The sequence below is a fragment of the Pecten maximus genome, chromosome 4 (genome assembly GCF_902652985.1).
Source record: "Pecten maximus chromosome 4, xPecMax1.1, whole genome shotgun sequence".
In the NCBI taxonomy this organism is placed as follows: Eukaryota; Metazoa; Mollusca; class Bivalvia; order Pectinida; family Pectinidae; genus Pecten; species Pecten maximus.
Window position 1 is genome coordinate 11,311,855 of NC_047018.1, and position 11,222 is coordinate 11,323,076.

Here is an 11,222-nt window from a genome sequence, read left to right on the forward strand (position 1 = left end):
CCGTGTTTCTTGTTTCGTACCGACATGGGCCGTGTCTCTTGTTTTGTACCGACATGGACCGGGTTTCTAGTTTTGTACCGACATGGGCCGTGTTTCTTGTTTTGTACCGACATGGGCCGTGTTTCTTGTTTTGTACCGACATGGGCTGTGTTTCTTGTTTTGTACCGACATGGGCGGTGTTTCTTGTTTTGTACTGACATATACCGTGTTTCTTGTTTTGTACCGACATGGGCCGTGTTTCTTGTTTTGTACCGACATGGGCCGTGTTTCTTGTTTTGTACCGACATGGGTCGTGTTTCTTGTTTTGTACCGACATGGGCCGTGTTTCTTCTTTTGTACCGAAATGGGCCGTGTTTATTGTTTTGTACCGACAGTGGCCGTGTTTCTTGTTTTGTACCGACATGGGCCGTGTCTCTCACTTTGTACCGACATGGGCCGTGTCTCTCATTATGTCCCGACATGGGCCGTGTTTCTTGTTTTGTACCGACATGGACCGTGTTTCTTGTTTTGTACCGACATGGGCCGTGTCTCTTGTTTATACCGACATGGGCTGTGTTTCTTGTTTTGTACCGACATGGGCCGGGTTTCTTGTTTTGTACCGACATGGGCCGGGTTTCTTGTTTTGTACCGACATGGGCCGTGTTTCTTGTTTTGTACCGACATGGGCCGTGTTTCTTGTTTTGTACCAACATGGGCTGTGTCTCTTGTTTTGTACCGACATGGGCCGTGTTTCTTGTTTTGTACCGACATGGGTCGTGTTTCTTGTTTTGTACCAACCTGGGCCGTGTCTCTTGTTTTGTACCGACATGGGCCGTGTCTCTTGTTTTGTACCGACATGGGCCGTGTCTCTTGTTTTGTACCGACATGGGCCGTGTTTCTTGTTTTGTACCGACATGGGCGGTGTTTCTTGTTTTGTACCGACATGGGCCGTGTTTCTTGTTTTGTACCGACATGGGCCGTGTCTCTTGTTTTGTACCGACATGGGCCGTGTTTCTTGTTTTGTACCGACATAGGCCGTGGTTCTTGTTTTGTACCGACATGGGCCGGGTTTCTTGTTTTGTACCGACATGGGCCGTGTTTCTTGTTTTGTACCGACATGGGCCGGGTTTCTTGTTTTGTACCGACATGGGCCGTGTTTCTTGTTTTGTACCGACATGGGCCGTGTTTCTTGTTTTGTACCAACATGGGCTGTGTCTCTTGTTTTGTACCGACATAGGTCGTTTTTCTTGTTTTGTACCGACATGGGCCGTGTTTCTTGTTTTGTACCGACATGGGCCGTGTTTCTTGTTTTGTACCAACATGGGCTGTGTCTCTTGTTTTGTACCGACATGGGTCGTGTTTCTTGTTTTGTACCGACATGGGTCGTGTTTCTTGTTTTGTACCAACCTTGGCTGTGTTTCTTGTTTTGTACCGACATGGGCCGTGTCTCTTGTTTTGTACCGACATGGGCCGTGTTTCTTGCTTTGTACCGACATGGGCCGTGTTTCTTGTTTTGTACCGACATGGACCGTGTTTCTTGTTTTGTACCGACATGGGCCGTGTCTCTTGTTTTGTACCGACATGGGCCATGTTTCTTGTTTTGTACCGACATGGACCGTGTTTCTTGTTTTGTACCGACATGGGTCGTGTCTCTTGTTTTGTACCGACATGGGCCGTGTTTCTTGTTTTGTACCGACATGGGCCGTGTCTCTAGTTTGTACGGACATGGGCTGTGTTTCTTGTTTTGTACCGACATGGGCCGTGTTTCTTGTTTTGTACCGACATGGGCCGTGTCTCTTGTTTTGTACCGACATGGGCCGGGTTTCTTGTTTTGTACCGACATGGGCCGTGTTTCTTGTTTTGTACCGACATGGGCCGTGTTTCTTGTTTTGTACCGACATGGGCCGTGTCTCTTGTTTTGTACCGACATGGGCCGGGTTTCTTGTTTTGTACCGACATGGGCCGGGTTTCTTGTTTGTACCGACATGGGCCGTGTTTCTTCCTTTGTACCGACATGGGCCGTGTTTCTTGTTTTTTACCGACATGGGCCGTGTTTCTTGTTTTGTACTGACATATACCGTGTTTCTTGTTTCGTACCGACATGGGCCGTGTCTCTTGTTTTGTACCGACATGGACCGGGTTTCTAGTTTTGTACCGACATGGGCCGTGTTTCTTGTTTTGTACCGACATGGGCCGTGTTTCTTGTTTTGTACCGACATGGGCCGTGTTTCTTGTTTTGTACCGACATGGGCCGTGTTTCTTGTTTTGTACCGACATGGGCCGTGTCTCTTGTTTTGTACCGACATGGGCCGTGTTTCTTGTCTTGTACCGACATGGACCGTGTTTCTTGTTTTGTACCGACATGGACCGTGTTTCTTGTTTTGTACCGACATGGGTCGTGTCTCTTGTTTTGTACCGACATGGGCCGTGTTTCTTGTTTTGTACCGACATGGGCCGTGTTTCTTGTTTTGTACCGACATGGGCCGTGTCTCTTGTTTTGTACCGACATGGGCCGTGTTTCTTGTTTTGTACTGACATATACCGTGTTTCTTGTTTTGTACCGACATGGGCCGTGTTTCTTGTTTTGTACCGACATGGACCGTGTTTCTTGTTTTGTACCGACATGGGCCTGGTTTCTTGTTTTGTACCGACATGGGCCGGGTTTCTTGTTTGTACCGACATGGGCCGTGTTTCTTCCTTTGTACCGACATGGGCCGTGTTTCTTGTTTTTTACCGACATGGGCCGTGTTTCTTGTTTTGTACCGACATGGGCTGTGTCTCTTGTATGGTACCGACATGGGCCGTGTTTCTAGTTTTGTACCGACATGGGCCGTGTTTCTTGTTTTGTACCGACATGGGCCGTGTCTCTTGTTTTGTACCGACATGGACCGTGTCTCTTGTTTTGTACCGACATGGGCTGTGTCTCTTGTTTGTACCGACATGGGCCGTGTTTCTTGCTTTGTACCGACATGGGCCGTGTCTCTTGTTTTGTACCGACATGGACCGTGTTTCTTGTTTTGTACCGACATGGGCCGTGTCTCTTGTTTTGTACCGACATGGGCCATGTTTCTTGTTTTGTACCGACATGGTCCGTGTTTCTTGTTTTGTACCGACATGGGTCGTGTCTCTTGTTTTGTACCGACATGGGCCGTGTTTCTTGTTTTGTACCGACATGGGCCGTGTTTCTTGTTTTGTACCGACATGGGCCGTGTCTCTTGTTTTGTACCGACATGGGCCGGGTTTCTTGTTTGTACCGACATGGGCCGTGTTTCTTCCTTTGTACCGACATGGACCGTGTTTCTTGTTTTGTACCGACATGGGCCGTGTTTCTTGTTTTGTACCGACATGGGTCGTGTTCTTGTTTTGTACCGACATGGGTCGTGTTTCTTGTTTTGTACCAACCTGGGCCGTGTCTCTTGTTTTGTACCGACATGGGCCGTGTCTCTTGTTTTGTACCGACATGGGCCGTGTCTCTTGTTTTGTACCGACATGGGCCGTGTTTCTTGTTTTGTACCGACATGGGCCGTGTCTCTAGTTTGTACGGACGTGGGCTGTGTTTCTTGTTTTGTACCGACATGGGCCGTGTTTCTTGTTTTGTACCGACATGGGCCGTGTCTCTTGTTTTGTACCGACATGGGCCGGGTTTCTTGTTTTGTACCGACATGGGCCGTGTTTCTTGTTTTGTACCGACATGGGCCGTGTCTCTTGTTTTGTACCGACATGGGCCGGGTTTCTTGTTTTGTACCGACATGGGCCGGGTTTCTTGTTTGTACCGACATGGGCCGTGTTTCTTCCTTTGTACCGACATGGGCCGTGTTTCTTGTTTTTTACCGACATGGGCCGTGTTTCTTGTTTTGTACTGACATATACCGTGTTTCTTGTTTCGTACCGACATGGGCCGTGTCTCTTGTTTTGTACCGACATGGACCGGGTTTCTAGTTTTGTACCGACATGGGCCGTGTTTCTTGTTTTGTACCGACATGGGCCGTGTTTCTTGTTTTGTACCGACATGGGCTGTGTTTCTTGTTTTGTACCGACATGGGCGGTGTTTCTTGTTTTGTACCGACATGGGCCGTGTTTCTTGTTTTGTACCGACATGGGCCGTGTTTCTTGTTTTGTACCGACATGGGCGGTGTTTCTTGTTTTGTACCGACATGGGCCGTGTCTCTTGTTTTGTACCGACATGGGCCGTGTTTCTTGTCTTGTACCGACATGGACCGTGTTTCTTGTTTTGTACCGACAGTGGCCGTGTCTCTTGTTTTGTACCGACATGGGCCGTGTTTCTTGTTTTGTACCGACATGGACCGTGTTTCTTGTTTTGTACCGACATGGGTCGTGTCTCTTGTTTTGTACCGACATGGGCCGTGTTTCTTGTTTTGTACCGACATGGGCGGTGTTTCTTGTTTTGTACTGGGGAATACCGGTTCCGTGTTACATGATCCCTACACCTGTATGTTAGTGTACGTACGCCTGATACAGTGTTCGGTCATATCATCAGTGTCGATTACATAGTCTATTTTACAGGTAATGCGATGTATCCTATATTTGCATGAGTAACGACTTATGAAATACGGGTTGTAATATAATTTAAAGTTTTACTCCAGTCGTTGACAGTTTAATTCTATTGTAACGACATTCTTGAAGTGATGTTATTTACTTACGTTACGGGGCTATCTATATCATATTTACAAGGCCATAAAGTTCTTACTAATTGTAGTAAACTGATTATACTCCTCCTCACCACCACTTGTTTCCCTATCCAGGTCCTTGTAGAACACTTGAGGTACCCATCAACAGGTAATCAGTGTATGATAGCACCAAAGGTGTGTCAGTTCAATACCTCACCATATCACTGGAATATTTTCAAGAATTCCTATCATTTGATGAAACACGTGATTATAAGTAGAAGTGGGTGTAAGAGTTTTGTATCTGACGTATCTATATTTAGACACAATCAACGTCACCGTCACTTATACAATAGGGTATTTTACCGACGACATCATATTATTCGATAAAAAATTTAAATAAATACGTTATATCAGACAACGATGTCTAAGATTTGGTTGAAAATAAGTGAGTATTTTATGGTATAATTATAAGCATAGAGTAGTCCCGTTACAGTAGTATTTGGGCAAAAGCTTACTTAAAAGTGCTACACTTCCGACAAATAGTACTTTTTAACAATTAAAAACACGAATAGACTCGTAAGTATTTTTTTTCAGCAATAAAAGTTACACACTTTACATTAATTTCACCCTTGGAAGTTTTTCTCTTCTTATTTATCTTCCTTTATCTTTTAAAAATAAAATAAAAATAGTTAATTGCGTCCCGAAGAAATTTCATTTCGCTCCGCCTGCATGTTGAATGAAATACTGATTGCACGTGCGCCGAAAAAAGAAAACACAAACGAGTAGGAACCAAATGGCGAAGCGAGGAAGGCCACATGTGTTAGCCTAACATCTTCAGAAAGAAGGAAGCATAGATTAGATTATGAAAGAGAACGAAGTAAGTGAATGATTTCAATCGGAAACTGCACAGACAGATGAAATTATAAACGACAATGGAATCGGAACACATGTGGAAATGACACAGTTGAGTTTTGTGGTCTCTTTCCTAAGGCAGAGATATTCAAAAGTTCGTAAATTCTTGGCTTCATTACGACAATTTTTGACGTTATAAAATTAGTTTTTATTTGTAAATCTTAAATAGCCATACATATATGGACTAAATGTCATTTATTGTCAAAATGATAACAATTAATTACACTCTGTCGGAGGTGTAGCATTTTTAAATGAATCATCCACTAATTAGTAGTTAACACATCAAGCTGGTATAGACGAAAACAGTACCGTTCCGTACCAATACTGTATGTATTCACATCTCTCCCTTCTTCAGCTTAGTAAACTATTATAAATTGGCGTTTACGCCGTGAAAAAAGGCCCAGCGGATTAATAAGCAAGGGAATCGAGATATCAACGATATGACCAAGATGGTGTTCATCCCAATGTCGTTACAATAACCGAAAAGATTGATTTCCCGAAAGAGGGCCTCACACGTCAACTCGTTTTGAAGTGTTACTCTCAGAGTCGGATAAGTAATAAATCGTTTTAAGATAAATGCAAACCACTACCTTTAGTTCCTTACGACCATTACGGGAGACGGTAACATTTCGAGCTACCCATTTGACGGCATCTCAAGCTTCCCATACACCGATGCCATCTCAAGCTTCCCATACACCGATACCATCTCAAGCTTCCCATACACCGATACCATCTCAAGCTTCCCAAACACCGATACCATCTCAAGCTTCCCTCCCATACACCGATACATCTCAAGCTTCCCATACACCGATACCATCTCAAGCTTCCCATACACCGATAACATCTCAAGCTTCCCATGCACCGATACCATCTCAAGCTTCCCATACACCGATACCATCTCAAGCTTCCCACACACCGATACCATCTCAAGCTTCCCATACACCGATACATCTCAAGCTTCCCAAACACCGATACCATATCAAGCTTCCCATACACCGATACCATCTCAAGCTTCCCATACACCGATACCATCTCAAGCTTCCCTCCCATACACCGATACATCTCAAGCTTCCCATACACCGATACATCTCAAGCTTCCCACACACCGATACCATCTCAAGCTTCCCATACACCAATACCATCTCAAGCTTCCCATACACCAATACCATCTCAAGCTTCCCACACACCGATGCCATCTCAAGCTTCCCTCCCATACACCAATACATCTCAAGCTTCCCACACACCGATACATCTCAAGCTTCCCACACACTGATACCATCTCAAGCTTCCCATACACCGATACCATCTCAAGCTTCCCGTACACTGATACCATCTCGAGCTATTTCATACACCGATACCATCTCAAGCTTCCCGTACACTGATACCATCTCGAGCTATTTCATACACTGATACCATCTCAAGCTTCCCGTACACTGATACCATCTCGAGCTATTTCATACACTGATACCATCTCGAGCTATTTCATACACTGATACCATCTCGAGCTACCCCTTTGACTCCATCTCAAGACACAAGTTTGACTACATCTGGAGACGGACCATGTCACTGATACGAGTGGATTGAAAAAAATATGAAGAATATGACGAAAGTGCTAAAACATCTTTACGATACCCGGTTCACGATTAACGATTCCAACACAAACAGGGTCTGACATGTTGAAGAAGTTGAAGAGATTTAAACCTAAAGATTATGCCCAGAAAAAGTACAAAAGTCATCAAAACATTCCAGTTAAGGCGACATAAAAATGAATGACGATACAACTGGAAAGTCGAATTGCTTATTATTTAGTCAGAAATTGCATAGAGAATTTTTTTTTCTTTTGCCAAGTCTGCATCATCTATTCTGTCATCGTGTGTAGCATATATATCATCTCAGCGTAGGTCATCCCCTATCTTTGTGGATTGTTTTGTTGAGCAGTGGCATTAGTTGTTCAATGCCTTGCCCTACACTGAGCAGGGACGATGTTTTACATAACTCTACATAGTAAACGTTCATTGTAACACTTCTACAACAATACGTTGACGACTTACACCACGAGTCTGTAATGTTCGTTGGAAGTGGGTTTGGCCGAAATTCAATACCCTCATTCTTGGTTCAGCGTGTGTGAAAATGAATTGTGGTCTTAGATGGTCGTGGGTGGGAGTAAAAATGTTGCTGGAGCGGAATTTGATCCCGAAATTGCAGTAAACCTCGCGTTAAAGTAGGATGTTAGGGACCACAGAATCAATAGAAAGGTGAATTCATCGGTCCTACTGATCGGTGAAGTTAGATGTAATACTTAGTATATAAGGATTTTTTCCGGTCTATTTTTTTTTGTCAGGGGGAGTTCATTTAGTGTGTAATTAGTTGTAAATTTAGATGATTTTGTTATTGCTGAATTCAATACAAGATGGTGGCCCCAGTATATACAAGTTCAAGTTGGTAGGATTTGTAAATGTTTTATTCACAGATTTGCGAGATGATATTCTTCAAAATTAGGGTAAGTAGGCCAGTGTAGAAAAACTACATTTAAGAATTGTCGTTACCTTTCATTCAGAAGACGTTCGTTAGGCTTGATGACCCAGATCTAAATGCTATATACAAGGAATGAATGAGTTCAAATTGAAGAAAAAACAAGTCACTATGAAAGCTGCTTACAAAGCGAAAGAAACCTATTCGATAAGTATTTCTTGAATCCAACTGGAGAAGGTGATGGTTAAAATGTCTTTAGAGGAACGCGAAATGAAGACCATCACGCCAATTTAAAGAAAGGGGGGAGATTTGTAGAATATCGACAATCGATTCTGGCATGAGTTTGGCAGGTGATTTGTTAAAAGGAAGAAACATCAAAACTGCAGCCAGAAACTGCGCTATCGAATCTAGAGGTCGATTTGAATTTAAAACTTAGTAAAGCATCGAACCACCTGGAAAGAGAATAAAGGTTTGAAAACCAACCAATCAGCGCCGAGTTAAAGATATCTTCGATTCATGATTTCCAAAAAAAGGTGATATACATGTGTGTGTTTTTGTGTTTCATCTGTGTGTAGCCATCGATTGTTTCGGTAAAGATGTCTTTAGTACATGTATATCAGTTTTCGTGTGAATGTGTCCAATCGGAATAATATCTATTCGCTTCTCCATCCACTCAAACTAGCGTGGAAGAAGGATATTGGCATCAAAATCAACGTCTTCAACTTGTCTGGAGCTTGAGACGATTACGTAGATTTAGAAAATACTTCCCTCTTCATAAAAACTCAAATCATCAAGAAAGATGATACTGACCTTGCCGATCAGTACGTGGCATCCCTTAATCTCTGGTTGCATTCGTTTTTCGCCGATGTCAGCGTCTGTTTCAACGCAAAACTTGTTTCGTCACCCAACAACATGTATCCATTTAAAGGGTACCTGGAAACGCTGCTTAGCCACGATCCAGTTGTCAAGGATTCTCAGTTGATAAGTGATTGGGTTGTGGTAGACGGACACGGTTACGCAAATGGATACGACTGAAGACAATAACAGGAGTTACTTCAGGAGGAAAGCATTGACGGTCGCCATTCAAACCGCCAAACCGTCGAAATGTTGCCAAAACTGCATTCGGACTTATTTTGCTCAGGAAAGATATCTCGTCAACACGTGAACATGAAAATAACACTCGATATGTCAAGACGTTTTCTGTTTGATAGAAGAAGATAACGAATCTGTAGTGGCCATCAAGGACATCTATCTAAACGCGGAAAGGGAGTCCGTCGGTGAGACTAGACCATGCAAAATATATCGAGATATCGCCCGTCAAATACCCCATCAGAAGATCGAAATGAAGGTGTTTTCTGTTTTAAGGAGAAATCATAAAGAGAACCTGTTTTTCTCCAAACAGTTTCTTCATATTGGAAAGTATGGCTTATATAAGTATATTTGTTACACAACCTATGAATGCCAACACTTATTAGTTAGGTAACAAAAATCCTTACATAAACAACCTGTTTCTAGAAAAAACATCCTAAGACACTGGTCATTGTAGGTGTCCACAGTGTTGCGTATAGTGGACTCGTCAGCAAGAGTCCTTTTCATTTCAAACATGTCAATGTCAAGTCTGACAAACAAGTCCCCGTCAAGCCATTGCAGCCAAATTCCACTGAGAAGCATTACATAAGAAGCTACATGGGTTGTTTACGACTTTCGGTAAAACGTTACGACGAAGGCAATAACACTCCGAGAGACGAGTATGACACTAGTTTACGTTGTTTGGATTCGATTTGATAACATACCAGAACTGGGCAGATTTCATCTTATAAAAAATAGAAACTTGTTTTTGGAAGTGCATTTCGGGGCAGCCCTACCCAATACGATCAACGACTTCGTGTACGCATCATAGACATAGATCGTAATACTTTTGATTCTTTTTAGTGCATGATTCATATGTTGAAAGTAGAACTGATCTAAGAAATCATCTCTATTAATTTTGCAGTTGTGAATGCCAGGAATTTTAAAACGGCAATGTAAAACGTGGAGTTACAATCCATTAGAGAAGAGCATTTGAAATCTCTAGTGTGTGATCAACATTGAATGCATTACCCAGTTAACCGAGAAATGGAAACATCGCAGAATGTCTTCAGTCTAATCTGTATATTCCGGAATATATCAAAAGGAAAACAAAGTAAAAATAGAATAATCACTGTGTATTCTAGTATATTAAGACATTATCAATTTCTACAACAGCAAAACAGCAGTAAAGCCAGCTAAATACATACTCTTATAATACGTCAAAACTCGTGAAAACTACCATGTCAAGTTTAATGATAGCATGGCAAAACTATTATGTCGAGAATTAACATGTTAGCATGGCAAAACTATTATGTCGAGAATTAACATGTTAGCATGGCAAAACTATTTTGTCAAGGATTAGCATGTTACCATGGCAAAACTGTTATATCAAGCTGAACTTAGCATGTTAGAATGTCAAAACTAGCATGTCAAGCCAAATGTTAGGATGTTAGCTGCCAAAATACAAAAACTTCGTGAAAACCAACCTGTAAGACATATACATAGACAAAACAACCCGTATGTGTTTATTTGACTTCCTGGAGTACCCGAGTTTCTTGTGTGGAGGAAAATATCATGAGTATGCGAAGAAACTAGGGCGATCCGACTTGTCAGATCAACACATATCGGTGGTTTTGCTTTTATCACATACCTTCATCATTCTAAAGTTTTCCTTACTTTGATTTTGATTTATTTTAACCGCCATATCAGTGTTTGAGTTACTTTCGTTTTCAATCCATTGCAGTCGGTGTCCCCGAAGATAACCAGCAGGCCGGTGATCACTGGACAGCTCCAGTAATAAACATAATTCCTTGTGTTGATATAAACATTCCCTGGTTTCCAAATTAAAATATAGGAAGAAAAAAAAACAATACTGGACTAGAGAAATCATTTATTTACAATAACGCCTTCAGCGTAAAACTTTGTTCAACTGTTAAAAGTGTGCCGAGTTCGAATCCCATTACTTAAATTTTTCTTGCAGTCCTGCCACCATTCGAATTTTAATATGAATTCCAATAAAATATTATTGACTTTTAAGCAGGCAAAACTAATATTGATTGCCGTATTTAAGTATCTTTAAAATGAAATAAGATATGCACCATTTACAAACTAGATTAACATACGGTATATTTGGTATTTACATAGTATCAGACAAATTCTCCC